The sequence below is a fragment of the Rhodamnia argentea genome, chromosome 4 (genome assembly GCF_020921035.1).
Source record: "Rhodamnia argentea isolate NSW1041297 chromosome 4, ASM2092103v1, whole genome shotgun sequence".
In the NCBI taxonomy this organism is placed as follows: Eukaryota; Viridiplantae; Streptophyta; class Magnoliopsida; order Myrtales; family Myrtaceae; genus Rhodamnia; species Rhodamnia argentea.
In genome coordinates, this window is record NC_063153.1 from 5304025 (window position 1) to 5320338 (window position 16314).

Here is a 16314-nt window from a genome sequence, read left to right on the forward strand (position 1 = left end):
CACTCTTCGAAATGACGAAGGCTTTGATCAAATCGTTGATCCATGCGTTCCATTAAACATTGCTCCAAACGTTGTAGCGCGTCGTCCCAAAGGATTGGGGCTCCGGTCTCTTGAACTTCGTCACGAAGACCACCGCCAGACACCATTGGCTCTGGTACCACCCGACACGGTGCTTAGTGCGTGAATTCTAGCAAATCTTGCTAAGGGACAAATCTCAAAACTTAATAATCAATAAATCATTCTCAAAAACGTTATAATAACACATTTTATAGGATGTTAACCCTAAACCTAACCCTAGTAGGATTCTAAATATCAAAATTCAAAATTACAAAACTACCATTAATAGCAAAATAAATCTCGAAAATACTAAGACAAATAGGAAAACCCATCTAGATGATCCCGAATCGCCAAAATCTATCGTTAGTCATTGCCAGAGGAGGTGAATATTAATCAGAACGCCGTTTCGCTTTAGCCAACCGAATTTGAGCTCGATCCGATGTCATCGACCCGGTTCGCCGGTTCTTGGCACATCATCATTTCGCCTTCCGATTGGATTTCTGCATGTCCAATCAATCCTGACACACTACTAATACATTTTGCATCAATAACCTATGGTAGGAAGAAAGAAACACCCATGCACTAATGCTGACAGGGAAAAACTTATCGCTGCCAATCATCATATTCATAATTGCTGCCTGAATAAAATTGTATTAAGATACTGTAATGTATTTTGGTTATGTATTCAATTGTTCCATGTCTTATGGGGAACTAAACAATTACTTAATCACCTTTATAATGTATGGAACGTCCTCACTTCATTTCACCCACTGAAAATGTAACTTAGCTTTGCCACTGGAGGTAGTGCTTCTTTCTGATATAATGTATCAACCCATCAAATAAGAAAAAGAAACGAATCTATGACTCATTTGACAGGTTTGCTTAAGCTCCAAAGAAATAGGTACATCCACACATAGATGCTCCTTCCCGATATTAAGCAAAAAGGACATCTCCTCCTTCATTCATTCCACCATCAGCAATGTATCAATAACCTACTCCTTGGTACTATCAAGCTCTTCCACTAACACTTTCTCACTTGGTGGGAGGCCAACTTGCCCCTGACATGTACCAAAATTGCCAGCTCTAGAATTCTTCCGCGGTTTAACACTGGATCATCTCCATAGAGACAACATTTGGACTTAGAGCTCGGAACAACCTCCATGATCTCCTCATCTTGAATAGGTTGTGATTAGGAATAATCAATTTCAAGGTGGATAAATTCCAGACTAAGCACTTAAAACCTACTCTGTCAAAGCCTGTTCTAGAATATGGAATTGAGAACCGATCAGGTTAACCCAAGAATCGATCTATCATCTTTTCTGGTTATGTATTTCATGTCTTATTTAATTTCCCTATCATATGCATTGTTTTAACAAAAGTTCTTAATTAGGAGGATTTCAAACCAAATAAACAGGAGTAATGCATGAAACGAAAGCTCATCTGGTTTTGTTTTGTGGCATTTGCAATGTTTTTGACAGCAAATACTTGAAATTGTCATAATTTAAGGTATTAAATTTCTGCTGCACTCTTCTAGCAAATTGTATCAGAGCCGATAATTGATTGATGACCCAACGTTTATTGAAGAGTGCGGTATAAATCCAATACCTTCATTCGGGGAGAGATTGGCAAGGAGGAGCCCAAGTCCTAGGTTTATTGGTGACCCAACATTTGTCGGAACAGTGTTACAAAGATCTAATACTTTCATTTAGAGAGAGATCGGTACGGGGGAGTCTAAGTTTGAGGCCATCAATAAATTCAATTGGACCTATTTTCATTCAAAAGCTTAAGCCGTTATATGGAGGATGGGTTAGCCCAGTTGAAATCCTAGATTGAATTAGCTTGGTTGCACACACTAATTGAAGATAAATATCCAAAAACTCTTAAATCTATTGTACGTTAGCCAATTCAATTATAAATCTCACAATTGTGTCAATTTAATTCTAAACCTTTTGACGGATTGCTAATTTGACCCTAAACTTTTTTTGTGACAATTTGTGCTAAATCTTTTGAAGATTTGTCAATTTTTTTCTAAACCTATTATTTAGATAATTGGCCCGAAGGACTCCACTAGCAAATAGTCAAAATGTTTAGGACGAAATTGGCAAATCTTTAAAAGGTTTAGGACTAAATTGACATAATTAAAAGATTTAAGACTAAATTGACAAATCATCAAAGGTTTGTGATTCAATTTCCATAATTGAAAGGTTTAGGATTGAATCGACCTTCGTACAATGGATTTAGGACAGGAAAACTACACTTTTAGTACTAAAAGTTGTGTACGGAGATCACTTTGGTGTCAAAAATTTCAATCGGATCACTTTAATATCAAGTCAGAGACAAAAGAATCAATTTGGTGCCTCCGGCGAAATTTTTCAGCCAAAATTGCCACGTGTCATTAATAATTAATTTTTAAATATCAAATGACAATTGAAAATAATAATAAGTCCACGTGGGCTGCCACGTGGACTTTTACACTTTAAAATAAATTAAAATAAATCAAATCAAATTTGAAAATTATCTAAAAATATATTCATTTAAAATATAAATTGTATATAAAATAAAATTAAAAATAAGTTTAAAATTTAACAAAAAAACCTTTAAAAAAAAAGCGGAAACCATATCGGGCGGTGAGGGCTTTCACAAGCCCTCACCGCTACCCCAGCCCCTACCATTGCCGACGGTGGCCGGCGGTGGTGGGGCATCGCCAGCGGGGTCGCCGAGCCCTGGCCGGTGGCCGGCGACCCCCACCGGTGGCAGGTGAGGGCCTGCAGGCCCTCACCCAGATCAGGCGAGGGTTGCCGGCCCTTACCCAAGGGCTCGGCGAACCCCATTGGACGTGGCCCACACTCGCTTGCCATTGTCGGCGAAGGTGGGATGGCGACGGCAAGGGCTTGTAGCCTTCACGCCTGTCTGCAACTTCTTTTATTTTTATTTTTTTTTAGTTTTTTACTTTATTTTGTTAATTTTTTAACCAAAATTTTCAGTTTATTTTAAATAAAATTTGTATTTTTTGATTTTTTTTCCAAATTTTAAATTTTTATTTATTTTTGTAAACTAATTAAGCTTGTATTTTTATTTTGAATATTTTTTTAATTTTACCTTTTTTAATTGCTGAGTAGACCTTGCTAAAGCCATGTCAGCATGCAATATTAATAAAATAATGCCACATCGGATTTCTGGCGGACCAAATCGGACTAGGCACTAAAATGATTTTTTTTCAAAAACTTGGCACTTAAATGAATGAAACTTTTGGCACTAAAGTGGTCTCCGTACATAACTTTTGACATTAAAGTGTACTTTTCCCTGATTTAGGACTTTCTTGATAATTTTCCCCATCTAGTTGTGATGACTCACCTTGGTACTCTAGTGTCGAAGTTTTCCGCACACTTTATTAAAATGACGTAGTACAATAAAATTATGTCCACTATATGATAAAAAGATGATTAAGCATATTTCACTTATTTGGTTCTGCTGTACTTGCTCATCAACCCAAGTCTCCAGTACTTCTTGTGTAAAACTTCTGGTAGCCGTCGATCTTGTTAAGATTCTGCAGAAGTGGAACAAAAAAGGATTTTAGTAAATTACAAATATAAACAATGCAAACAAAGGCATCTCGTGTTAGAGATATATAAATACACACTAGAGCCGTACAAGCCTAAGCGAAGGGCTAGCAATCTTACTAAGTCCAAGTCCGTTAACATATATAGTAGAATTCATATTTACTCTAAAAATTATGCTAATGAATCATGGTTAATTTGGATATATTAACTTCTCCACGCGAAATCAATTCTCCTATGTAAGACTTTATAGCACAACTCATAGTGCATTTCAATAATCTTTCTCTAACATGTAAGCTTGGTAGTAGGCTTGCTCCCCCTTCATTCAAGTATTATTCTTCATCAATGTCTCAACTTTAATCTCCGCTTTGTTGCCTGTGAGAACCGCAACAACCATAAACTCCCATCTTCATCTCTGATCTCTTTTCAGATCGAATCGTGAAAGATATTTACGTGACCATGTTGCTACACCATAACCCCCATCTTTATCTCATGTATCTTTTGCCAGACCGAACTATGAAGCCTTCTCGAAAACCATGTTGGTGACGAGATTCCTTTTTCGAAATATTCATCAAACATGGATACAATTTAGGAGTATGCCACCAATTCACCATTGGCTTTCATGCAAATTGTTGTGAAAAATAACATGAAAGCTAATGGATCTTGCAATTTAAATCCAATGCGAAAAGATGAAAATACCAAAGAAATCGATGTGAAATGATAAAAAGCACCAGAAATTCACGTGGATCAGTCTGAGTGTCAGCATTTACACTATGGAAGAGCCAGTCGCCAAACACACTATGAATCCGGACAGTACCATGTTTACAATCGCTTAATCGTTTCTCAACCCTATATAATACACAAGAGCAAACAAGAAGAGTGTTAGGATTATCTCTAAATATGTTCTCTATGAGAGATTGTGAAATAACATTATGAGTTTTGCTTTGGGTATAATTTAGAGTTGGGAAACATTTGAACAATTCAGCGATTGTGAGCTATGTACTCTCCAAATTCATAGTGAATTTCTTGGCAATTGGCTCTTTCCATGTAGTAGGTACTGACATTTGAACAGAACAACATAAATTTTCGAAGTTACTTATTGTTTCTCGTTGTGTTTTCTGATAATTTCTTCATTTCGCATTAGACTTAAATTGCAAGATCTATTAATTTCATGTCATTTTCACAATAATAAATTACTTAAATGCGACGAAGAAAAGAAAATATTTAAACCACTTCTTATGGAACCTTTTAGATAATACACGAAATTCAAGAGACTAGACATGCCAGCAGTGGCAACACCAATCCTTGGTAGATCCCTCCTAATGGTTACCAGGATCTGCCCCTGGATCTCGTCCCTCTAATAGCAATTTCTTGCAGTACTAATTCAGAGGGCCCTGATAGCCCTTATATCGATCTTTGCCTTATTCAATATTATTTCAAATGCGTAGAATAAGGTCCCATAAAATGTTTTTATCAATTTGTAAACTTGACATAATAAAATGAAAGATACGATGCACACATATTCTATTTACGAAATTTTCGAATATGTTTTGATGATTGACAAAACCCTCTATAGTTTCTATTAAGTCTAATGAACATATTTTTAGATAGTATTCACGAAGGAATCATATCCAAATCTGATTATTATCTTATGGATATTGCATGTGAAGTTCTGATTTTGCATCTGAAGCTCTAGATATTTAGTTCATGGATATCGTATATGATTTGGATATCAATGGAGTAATATGGAAATATCATTACAGTTTGTATGTGTTTAGACTCTAGGAGAAGTCTCTTCAGATTCAGACTCGGACACTATCATCTGATTAAATTTATTCAAACTGAGTATACAGCGAATCTAAATATCACAATAGCTAGTGATCTGACTTGGATTTCACATATAAAAGCTATTGATCTTCAATCTCGAAGACTATTTTCGCAATACAATTCATCACGCAAAACATCTTTGATTGAAGATAACTTCCGAAGGTAAGATATTCTTTCCAAACGAAGAATTCTACTTATGGAAAACCCAGCTTTTAGTTGTATGGGTGACTTAATCAAAGGGATTCTGATTTCATTCAGAAATGGCTACTTAATCTTCTTTAAGCATTTGTTTCCAACGGGTTTGATTGGAGAATGATCCCCTGAACACTGTCCAATGGGTAGAGTGGAAGTGAATGAGTATAAAAGGAGATTCCGGTGCTGAAGCAAAGAATGTCGTGAATGTGAAATTCCAAAGTCTAAGAGAGATTTTACCTTATATACTTGTCTTTGTGTGCTTCAAAGTTGTAATCTTTGAGATATTTTGAAAAGAGTGATTGCGTGAGATAATGAGATCTATCAAGAAGTATCACTCATTGTAATCTTTTATTGATTCACAACTGAAATTCATCCATAGGCTATGTGTGTGGCGAGTGGATGAAGACTTGCAATAAGCCGAACCACTATGACTTCTGTGTGCAAATTTTTGTATCCCTTAATTTCTTATTATTATCTTTGATAGTATATTGAACACAAGTGAATCTGATGATAGCACTATTTTTCTTCAGACTTTGACTTCACGAGATATTTATCTTGAATGTTTTAATTCCGCTTTAATTTGTCAGAATTGGTCAAAATCACCTATTCACCCTTCTAGATGATAGTGTTCGAAAACAACATACTCTAACAATGCCATGAGACCAGTTCACAAATTATCATTTTCTTCTAAATTCTACACGTGTGGTTAGTAAAATACCAACCCCATAACGAAGTAACTTAAACATTTCAATAACTTAGTAAGTAAGCAACTTCTTTCGCATTTTACAAATGTAGTAAGTAAAAACATCATAAGGGACTTACTAACACCTCCATTGAATTAGTCCGACATTTGAAAGTTTATAGATATGTTTAGGATAGGGAATCGGACCGGACCACATAGACTAGTCTAGTCCAGGTCCCGGATGGTCCAATGGAACTGGTGATTTGAGGAATGAATTGGGCACATGTCAAATGGTTGATAAAGTAATTGGTAACTAAGCAAAAATGCCTCACAATAGCACCATGTCTCATTTTTCTATTGACCCATGTATATTTTTCCTTTTTTCTCTTTTCTTTTAAAGCTCCTCCACAAAACGTAATTTAATCATGTTGACTTAATCAAGTATTTATATTCTACTTAATCCTTGAAACGAGATATTGCATTACACTAGTCTTCTGTAACTATTACAATCTACAACACTTGAAAAATAGAGGATTTAAACATTCTTTTCCTGCATTATAGAGAATACACTATAAAAAGAAGTTGTCAACATGAAAAATATGCAAAAGATGTTGCACAAAGAAGTATGCGTCACTAAGAAATAAAAATAAAAAAGTGAAAAGGCAAATGGAAGTGACTACTGATTATTTATAAATAGTTAAATAATGTAAAGAAAAAGACACAACACAATACTAAGTGCTAGGTTTAGATAATAATAATAATAATAATAATAATAATAATAATAATTTGTCCGATCGGATGGTCCAGTTCCCCCTTGGAACCAAGAAACAAACCGCTCGGACACCGGTTTCACATTTAGGAACCCGGATCCCGACCAAAGATTAGCTTGATCTGATCCGGGCATTTCCCAGTTTAGTCCGTCCATCTTGCTCCCCCTAGTTAGTAATGGTAAACCCCAAAAGCATCCTATATGAATGTAATATGGCTCAAAATTATTAATGTTGAAAAGAGGACTAGCTTTTTCGACGTGAACTTCTTATGCACCGTATATGGGAAGTCTCAAACATATTGCAATTATGCCTATTTAGTGTGACGCCCTAATTTTTTTGCTCCATTAGATTTATGAGCAGAATGTTAAATGTTAAGCTTGAATTAGCCGAGATTATGATTTGGGGGATTTTATATTTGAGCTTAGTGGCGTTGTGGGCGTGTTTATATTGGATTGTTCATGCTTGTTTGTTTGATTGTGTTAGTTGAAGTAATATTGATCCGGAGTAAAATTGGCTTGCGATTTGAACCCGCGAAGCCCCCAACCGCCTCAGCCAAGCCACCGCTCCTTAACCCTCTATAAAAGGCCCCCATCTTTCTCTCTCTTCTCATTTTGAGAACCCCAAGAACGCCTCTCCACTCTCTTCTTGTTCTCTCTTGGCGCGCACCCCCGAGAGGCTCCTCTTGCTCCCATGCTCACGCCGACGACTCCCTAGCTCGACAGCGGCTGTCCATGAGATCCCCTAGCCTTGCTCAACTCCTTGAAGTTGCTCGTTCATCCGCTCCACCAGTTCTTCCTCGTGCGTGACCCACCAAAAAGAAAATGACGGTTTGAGCCTATCCGGACAGCGATTCAACTTCCGTTTCTTTGAGTGTTGTCCTAAGAAAAATAGATATCTATCCTTGCTACTAGATTGTTCATTTGTCATTGGTTTTAGCACAAATCCTCGATGTTTAGAAATGGGTAAGCCGATGAGTAATCCGGCTTGCATAGAGAGGTAGAAGGTAATGAATTTCTAATCCATTGCTTGAGTTGATATCTTTGGGTCCTGGGTAAGCTGAATATATAAGTTGATCGTCCGGATTGTCACTGATTTATGATGAATTGAAGTAGGATCGCATAAGCTAGGTTCGGCTATAAGGTTTGTCGTGGGGTTGCATGTGCGATCCATTTCTTAAATTGACATCTTTGGGTCTTGGGTAAGTGGAATATTTCAGCTGATCATCTTGGTTGTCGGTGGTTTTTGATGAATTGATATGGGACCATATAGAGGAAAGTTCGGCTATATGGTTTGGGAAAAGGATTCGTGAGGTTTGGTATTCGAGCAAGGCAAGTTCGTTGGTTATATGGTTACTATCCGGCTATGGTAAGTTGGAATTAGAGCGGGATCGCCCGGTAAGTCGCTGGTTTGATACGGAATGGAATCAGAATCCCAGGAGTGTTGGGCCTTGAGAAATGCAATGGAGGTTAAATAGATTCAAGCAGCTCTTTACGTTCCTTTTGTATCTTGTGAACCTTTTGTGCTTATATTTTGTGTTGCCTTCTGTTAGGTATTCAGTTGTTTGGTTGCTTGTCAAGACTTGCATGATTGAATGGATTGCCTAGTTGTTCGGCTAGAAGTTCTATTTGCTAAGCTTCGGCTTACCCCTGCAGATTCTACCCTTTTTTAGATGACCTAGCCATTTGAGAAGTAGTGGACATGGATAGTGGTGTTGGAGCACGCCGTCAATGATTGCAGATAGTACTATGGAGTAGACATTACCTTTGAAATCCTCCTAATGTAATTTGTGGTTTCATTTTATGAAATGGGGATGTAATTAAATGATAGCTATACATATACAAAATCAAAGATTCTCGTGTGTGGATTTTGTGAATATATGATACGTACAGGTTAGCAAAACCCTATGAAAGGCCATCCTCTCTAGGCGTCATGCCTACCCATTTGTCATGCACTTGTATGTTATGTATGGTCGCTTGACTGTTTTATTGTTTAGTCTTCCGCATGCGCCCTCTATATTATATACTTAATATGAGATTAAAATAGAGCTTGTTAGTGTTGAAGACACCCTAGGATGTCACATTCAGTCCCAAACGTTTTTTATCAATTCATTCCTAAACCTTTTGTATTTGTACTAATTCAGTTTATCAACCAATTTTGGCCGAAAATTGCTAACATGGAGCTGACGTGGTAATTTTTAATAATATTTTAATTTATTTTTTGAATTTGTATTCATTATTAATTATTTGTTTTACTTTTCCATTTCTTTGCCTTTTGTTTTTCTTTTTCTTCCTATCTTCTTCTTCCATTAGTTGGTTGCTAAGGTCCAACGACAAGGTCCAAGAACCGGCTAAAAGCAAGATTTCCGAGTCATCGACCATTGGCGAGGGTGAGTCTAGCCTGCCCCAAGCAAGGCGCGACCTCGCTGTTGTTGACCACCCAACCATGGTGAGGGTCGACCTCACCCAGTGACTGCGAGGTTGGTCTCACCTAGATCCGGCGAAGGCGACTTTTACCCGAGACCGGCGAGTCATAGGCCCTCACCTCTGGCTAGTTGATATTCCTCGGCAACCATTTGGAGGAACAAGAAGATAGGGAAGCGAAAAGATAAAAGAAAAGATAAAAATAAAAAAATAAAAAATTTCAAAACATATTAAAATATCATTTAAAATTGCTAGTCAGCGTTGGCAACGCCACGTCATCGATTTCTTGTCAAAATTTGCCGGATGGATTGAATGCTCATGCTATTTTAACTCCCCTCATGGCTTAACATTCTTTTTTTTAGTGTGTTTTGACCATCCTATCTTTTGTGTGGCCCACCATTTCTCGTGCAATTTGATATGATCTTTTTTATGTCTAAGTTTTTATTTTGTTTCTTCTTTTTTCCTTTATGAGTTCCACTTTCCTCCTTTTCTTCTTCTTCCTTCCCATGCCTCCCATTCGTTTCTATATTCTCTCTCTTGCATGGCATTCTCCCTCTTCGCCTCCCACTCCTTCTTCCAAGACCCACCAACGTTCTCTGTTTCACCTTCTTCCCCCTTTTTTCCTTTTCATTCTTCAATTACAAAAGAAAAAGGCTTTGAGTCCACTGCCAGGACAACAAGGAAGGAAATTACAGTGTCGGCCCAATGTGTAAAACGGTTACAACTTCTCATGACTCGGGAGCAAATTAGTCAAAGACATGTTATTGTCTACGTTTGCCCATTTCCTTTATCCTATTTTAGGGGAACATGGTAAAGTGGCGAGGCTATTCGACACCCTAAAGCTTGAGCTAGGGTTTGGAGCAACTTTACAAGTGACCCAAGTTGTGCCGAAAGAGTTTGGAGTGGAGCTTGGCACAAAAAACTTCCTCTAGTGCGGGTTCTAATTGCAAGTAATTCCTCATAAACATTAAAAAAAAAATTGTTATTGACATACGTCTCATTGCTACAACACCGTCGCGATGGCATTGTTTGGTATCCGATTTGAGGGAAAAGTACACTAGAAGTGTCATAACTTGTGTACGGAGTTCACTTGAGTGCCACAACTTTCAAAACGTTCACTTAAGTGCCATAACTTTTAAAAATCGTTCACTTGAGTGCTACGTCGGAGCAAAATTGTTTACTTGAGTGCTGCAGTAACTTTTCCGGCGTGCCACGTCAGCCTTTCGGCGTGCCACGTCAGATTTCTGGCGTCTACGGTAACTTTTCCGGCGTGCTACAGTAACTTTCCCGACGTTTACGGTGACTTTTCCGGTTGCCACATCAACTTTTCCTACTGCCACGTCAACATGGCACTCAAGTGAACGATTTTTAAAAGTTATGGCACGTAAGTGAACGTTTTGAAAGTTATGGCACTCAAGTGAACGTCGTACAAAAGTTATGGCATTTCTAATATACTTTTCCCCCGATTTGAGGAAGCTACTTTATCTGGCTCGCTTTTGAGGCTATTGATGTCGTTTCAAAACGTATGCTTTCAAAGTAGATGCGCGAGCTAGCCACGATTTCTTAGGAAGCTGCTCGGAAGTCATAATACCTAGTTTTCATTTTTAGGCAATTGCTCCCACTTGATTTCCTTGATCGCTACTTGTTTGATGAGTCCGCCTATCATTCTCACTCGGGAGCCAAAATCGAACACGCAAGAAGCACACCAGTAGTGTGCATTGCATGATTATACTTTTTGACGGGGTTTCTAGAAGAAGAAAGAGCAAGAGGCGTGGAGAGAGAATGTGATGACCCGGACTTTCACCTGCTTGAGTAAAAGGTGAATTAGTATTAGCAAGTTCAGATTATTGGAGTTATTATTAGTCCGATAATATTTTTAGGGACAATATGTATTTAATTAGGGTCCTATCGAGTCAAAAACATGAGAAATTTGGACCGGACTAGGACAAGAGAACATATACGTGGCAATTAAGCGGACACGTATCAACGTGTCAAAACGTGTAGGAAACGTGTTAGATCGTATAGGAGAGTATCGACAATTGTTGACACGTGTCACAATGTGGGAAGGCAGTGACATGTGTCAATTCGTAGGGACACATGTTAAGGCATGGTTCTTCGGCTGTTGACTCGTCCGAAGCGGATTGGCTTCACTCTACTTCCCCTATATAAACTTCTCACATCAGTTCATTTCGGCATACGATCATTAGAATACGATATTACTCCGCCGCCATTCATGCCCTAGCTATCCATGCCCTCATCCTATTGCCACTAGCCCGTTGTCACCAAATCGCTTGAGGTCAAAGCGATTATCCTCAAAAGAGGCGACTGGATTTATAACTTTTATAGTTTGTTTGGATTGATGTTAGAATTGTACATCAATGGTTTGAAATCTTGATTGTATTCTTGAAATCTCGCATGTATACATGATTTCTGCACTAAATTTCTAAAAAAAGGCATGATCATGAGAATGATGTGATTTATTCATTTGCATTGAATCTTCTGAATGCCGACAAGAGTAAGATTGCATTGTATGGGAATTGCATGGCATTTCATGGTGAAACAAAAGATTATCTTGTCGTGTTGCTACGATGCCCCTTGGACTCGGATGAAATTTGGGATGTCTTCGATGGTTGTTTAATCGGAGATGCCTCCGCCCTTGTGAGCTTGAGAAGCCTGCGGAGTGAGATGCCGCGTGCGGTTTATCTACGAGGAGCCGGAGTGCATTGCATACGAAATTCATGAATTTACAAAAAGAATCTCATACACGAATCGTTTCTTATTTGTGCATTTGGACTCATGAATTGTTGATGCTATGTTCTAATTTCAATGCTTGCATTCTATTGGGTTACACATTCATTCGCGGAGCGGTCAAGCTCACCTCTCATGGGATAACTATTTTTCAGATTAGAGTAGCTAAGCTGTGATTTTGGCGGCATGGAGTAACCCATGGATGTTGGTGGTGAAGATGAAGCCCGCTGAGGATGACGTTAGCTCGGAGTAGATATCGTAACTTGTAATGCTATCAGAGTCTTCGAACTTTTGTAAAGAACCGATTAAAAGATGCATGTATGTATAGGGAAAAGTACACTAGAAGTGTTATAACTTTTTATGGCGTTCACTTGAGTGCCATAACTTTCAAAAATCATTCACTTGAGTGCCATGTTGATGTGGACGCCGGAAAAGCTAACGTGGCAGTCGGAAAGGCGACGTGGCATGCCGGAAAAGTTATTGTAGCACTCAAGTGAACGATTTTGCTCCAATGTAGCACTCAAGTGCACGATTTTTGAAAGTTATGGCACTTAAGTGAACGTTTTGAAAGTTATGGCACTCAAGTGAATACTGTACACAAGTTATGGCACATTTAGTGCACTTTTCCCGTATATATACATAAATTCAGTACTTTATGGGCCTATATGACAACCATTATGACCCGAAAAAGCGATCCCGATTAAAATAACTTTTTATGATTCTGTTCTCTATATGAGTTTTAGAGAATCAAAACGTGTTTGGTAACTATACATAATTTCTATTCCCGAAAACAATTGTTCTTCCCAAATTTGTCATTTAAGTCAAATAATTACGTAGTTACTCTATGAAATATCTTCCTACATTTCGAATTAACCGAAAATTAATTTATATTTATTCTCTTATATAACATATTACATATTGAAATATAAAAATAAATATTAAGAATCATTACGAGTCATTTTCGCCATTTATTGTGGGGTTTCATCCAACTCTCGGTATGCGTTTTTTGTTCTAGGAAAATGCACTGCACTACCCTGTATTGGTGTACGTTTTTGGTTTTAGGAAATCAAATCTCAGTCCTAATTCATCCAAAACTTAAGAATGAGAGCTTGCTAAGTGTTCACGTTGGTTATTTTTGCCTTTTTTCAAAATTTTCTAAGACTAGACTACTTCTAAAGTACATAAATCTTGGCAAATCACAATCAATAAAATGAAGTGCATAATCAATGAATCATGACATTGATAAATAACATCATAAAACCCTAACGAAGCCCTAAAGGCTCTAAGAAATGCGGTTCGAGTTTAATTTCAAAGATATTTATAATTTTCCTAAAAAAGAACATAATCTAGGAAATCTAGAAAATCTAAGCCCAAATTTATGAAAATGAGGTCAAACTAGCCTAGTCTAAGCTTCTTCTATTTTTAGAAAATTTTTGAATTTTTGAATTTTTAGAATTTTTCTAATTTTTTTTAAATTTATTATCTTGTATATTTTTCTTTGAAAATGAGATCTTGTTCTGTTTTAGGTCGAGGGAAAAGTGACGAGAGAACCGAAAGGGAAAAGTAATAGAAGTGAGACTTCAATCTGTTTTATGATTCTTAATAGTGATTCTTTTTTTTTTTTTTTTAGAATCAACTTTTTTTAGTTCTTGTTTTTGCTCCAAAACATTTTCTGAGAAGAGAATCAAAATCGGTTACATTTCCAAACAAGATTCTCATCTTTTTTTATTTTGAAAAACGGAATCGGAGAACCGGAATGGTTACCATATAGGCCTTATGAGTCTGTGATTTGTGATTGATGTGTATGATCTGGTTAGTAAAACCCATAAAGGTCATATCCTCTTTATAGGCGTGTCGCCGAGTTGATGTTTTAGAGTTTTTATCATGCACTTGTTATGTATGGCCGCACTATTTGATTTTTCTAATTAAGTCTTACACATGCACCAATTCCTCTAAGTAACAAAAGATTGAAGTAGAAAACGAGTAGCAAGCCTTAAGGTGTGGTGTGACCGGGGCCGTATAGAGAATTGCATGCTCGAGAGAAAACAAAGAGATGATTTTGAGGCGTGGAAAGGAAGAAGGAGGAGGAAAGTGGGACTCATAAGGAAAAAAGAAGAAACAAAATAAAAGAGTTGACCAAATAAAAACAAGAACCATATAAAATTGTACCAAACGTGATGGGCTACACAAAAGATGGAATGGTCAAAACACACATAAAACTTAAAAGAAGTGTCAAAGTCATAAGGGGAGTAAAAAAGCGCGAGCCTAGTATTGTGTCATCTTGCATGTTTTAATTGAGTAGTTAAATTTTGCATATAGGGTAATTTCGCATACCTTGCATGTTTTGAGTTGCATATTTGCATATTTACATTAATCATATCATTTAGTATAGTTTTTCATGTCGTTGTCATTGTGTTCGCATATTCATAAGAAAAAATCTTAAAAAATGATCACTCCTTCTTGAACATCAAATCAATTCAACTTGAGTAGTCAAACTTAGGATTTTCATAAAAATTGGGGAAACAAAAGGGCATTAATTTCTAATTAATGTAACCGAGTCCTCGAACTTACAATCTCTGGTTCGTAGAAAATAAAACAGTTTTCCCGCTATTTTATATAGGTTCTAATCAACTTACCAAAAATAATTAGTGGGGGCTCCAAATTCAAAGCCACTTGAACAACAAATCCAAAGTTGCGAATTATTAGGGCTTGTGAGAGTCCGTATTAGGTTAGTCAAACAATTAACCTAAGAAATTTTTCAATTTTTTACGTCACGACACCGTTCATTGGTAAATTCCAATGTATCTACTTTTATTTATTTTCTTTGCCATGTGGGCACCCTTTCTACGTGAAATTTTTGAAAGCTAATGGATTGCCAGGCGGGTGCAAATAATACTCTTGCGTAGTGGCACTTGCACTTTGTATGCACTTTTCCAAGCCTTACTGACGAACCGACAACAACTTAGATTTTCGTCAGTTATCGATTGAATGAGTCTAGAGTTGCCATTAATCTTTTACTAAGCCATTTAGGCAACTAGGAAAGCGTGAGAGCTCACTTTACCTCTGCAGTCCCCAGCATTGGATATGAAGATTTGGTTACATTACATTAAGCTAACGCCCACAAATCGGTACTTTTTTTCCTTTAGTAAAAGCTAATTTCATGCTATCTTTTCCGATCTTTATTCCTAAACCTGCAAATCCATATGGCCAGGCATAACTGCAAACTATATATCACTTCATAATAATAAACATATGGTAAAAGCAAATGTGCAAAAATCCGAATCAAGCTCTCGGATGATTCCCTTGGGACAAAAAATTTAGGTATCAATGTACGTCTATAAACTGTGTAAATGGCACAAAAACCAGTGCGCAACCTGCTACAACCTCAAAACATTACAGTTCAAAGAAGCCACCAGTTATGACACAAGACTTTGTACCCACCCAATGCAATCTGCACTGCAACAGCAGAGACATTAAGTCATCTTCCCTGTAAAAGACCTTTTGATCTTTGAGACAATGAGAACAACACTTCCTAAGGGATATAGATTATGTCAGATTTTCGGCAGAACTTACTATCTCAAAATCTTAGAATGTGAAGCATTGGCGTTATTAGTTGGATTAAGAGAGGTAACAGAGGTCTATCTGATAAATTCACACAGCAACTCGGAATACCATGGCCATTCAACAAGAATCCACAGAATTTTGGACTAATGCACTCTGCATCACAAATCAAAAGGAAGGAGAGGAGAAAGAAAAGTTCCTCAACCAAGTCAGTAGCACGATGAGAAACCTGTTTTCAATAGTGATTCTGAATTTCAATTGAAGGTGCAGACACTTGAAAATTTCAAGTAGAGACGGAAATTGGGGAAAAGCAAAAGGCATTGGAATCGAAATCACCCCGTTCGCTTCTCCCAGAATCACTTCCTCAGCAAGTTGTGACCAATTCGACAGGCATGTTTCGCAAACCAACACTCATAATAGGTAGGTATGAGTGAATCCCATAGTCTCGCCACAGTTAAGACCATCTTCTCTTCTTTGTTATAGTTGGTAAGCTTTCC

At 37.4% G+C, this 16314-nt stretch overlaps 1 long non-coding RNA gene across 1 annotated transcript; it reads right to left on the reverse strand.

Annotated features, from left to right (window-relative positions):
• Positions 1-1219: 1219 nt before the first annotated feature.
• On the reverse strand, positions 1220-16250 carry LOC115727573. The gene is made up of 3 exons (XR_004013698.2): positions 16154-16250; positions 15600-15788; positions 1220-1230 (listed from the first exon to the last, which is right to left on the reverse strand). It is a non-coding gene; the product is annotated as an uncharacterized LOC115727573 (long non-coding RNA).
• Positions 16251-16314: the final 64 nt, after the last annotated feature.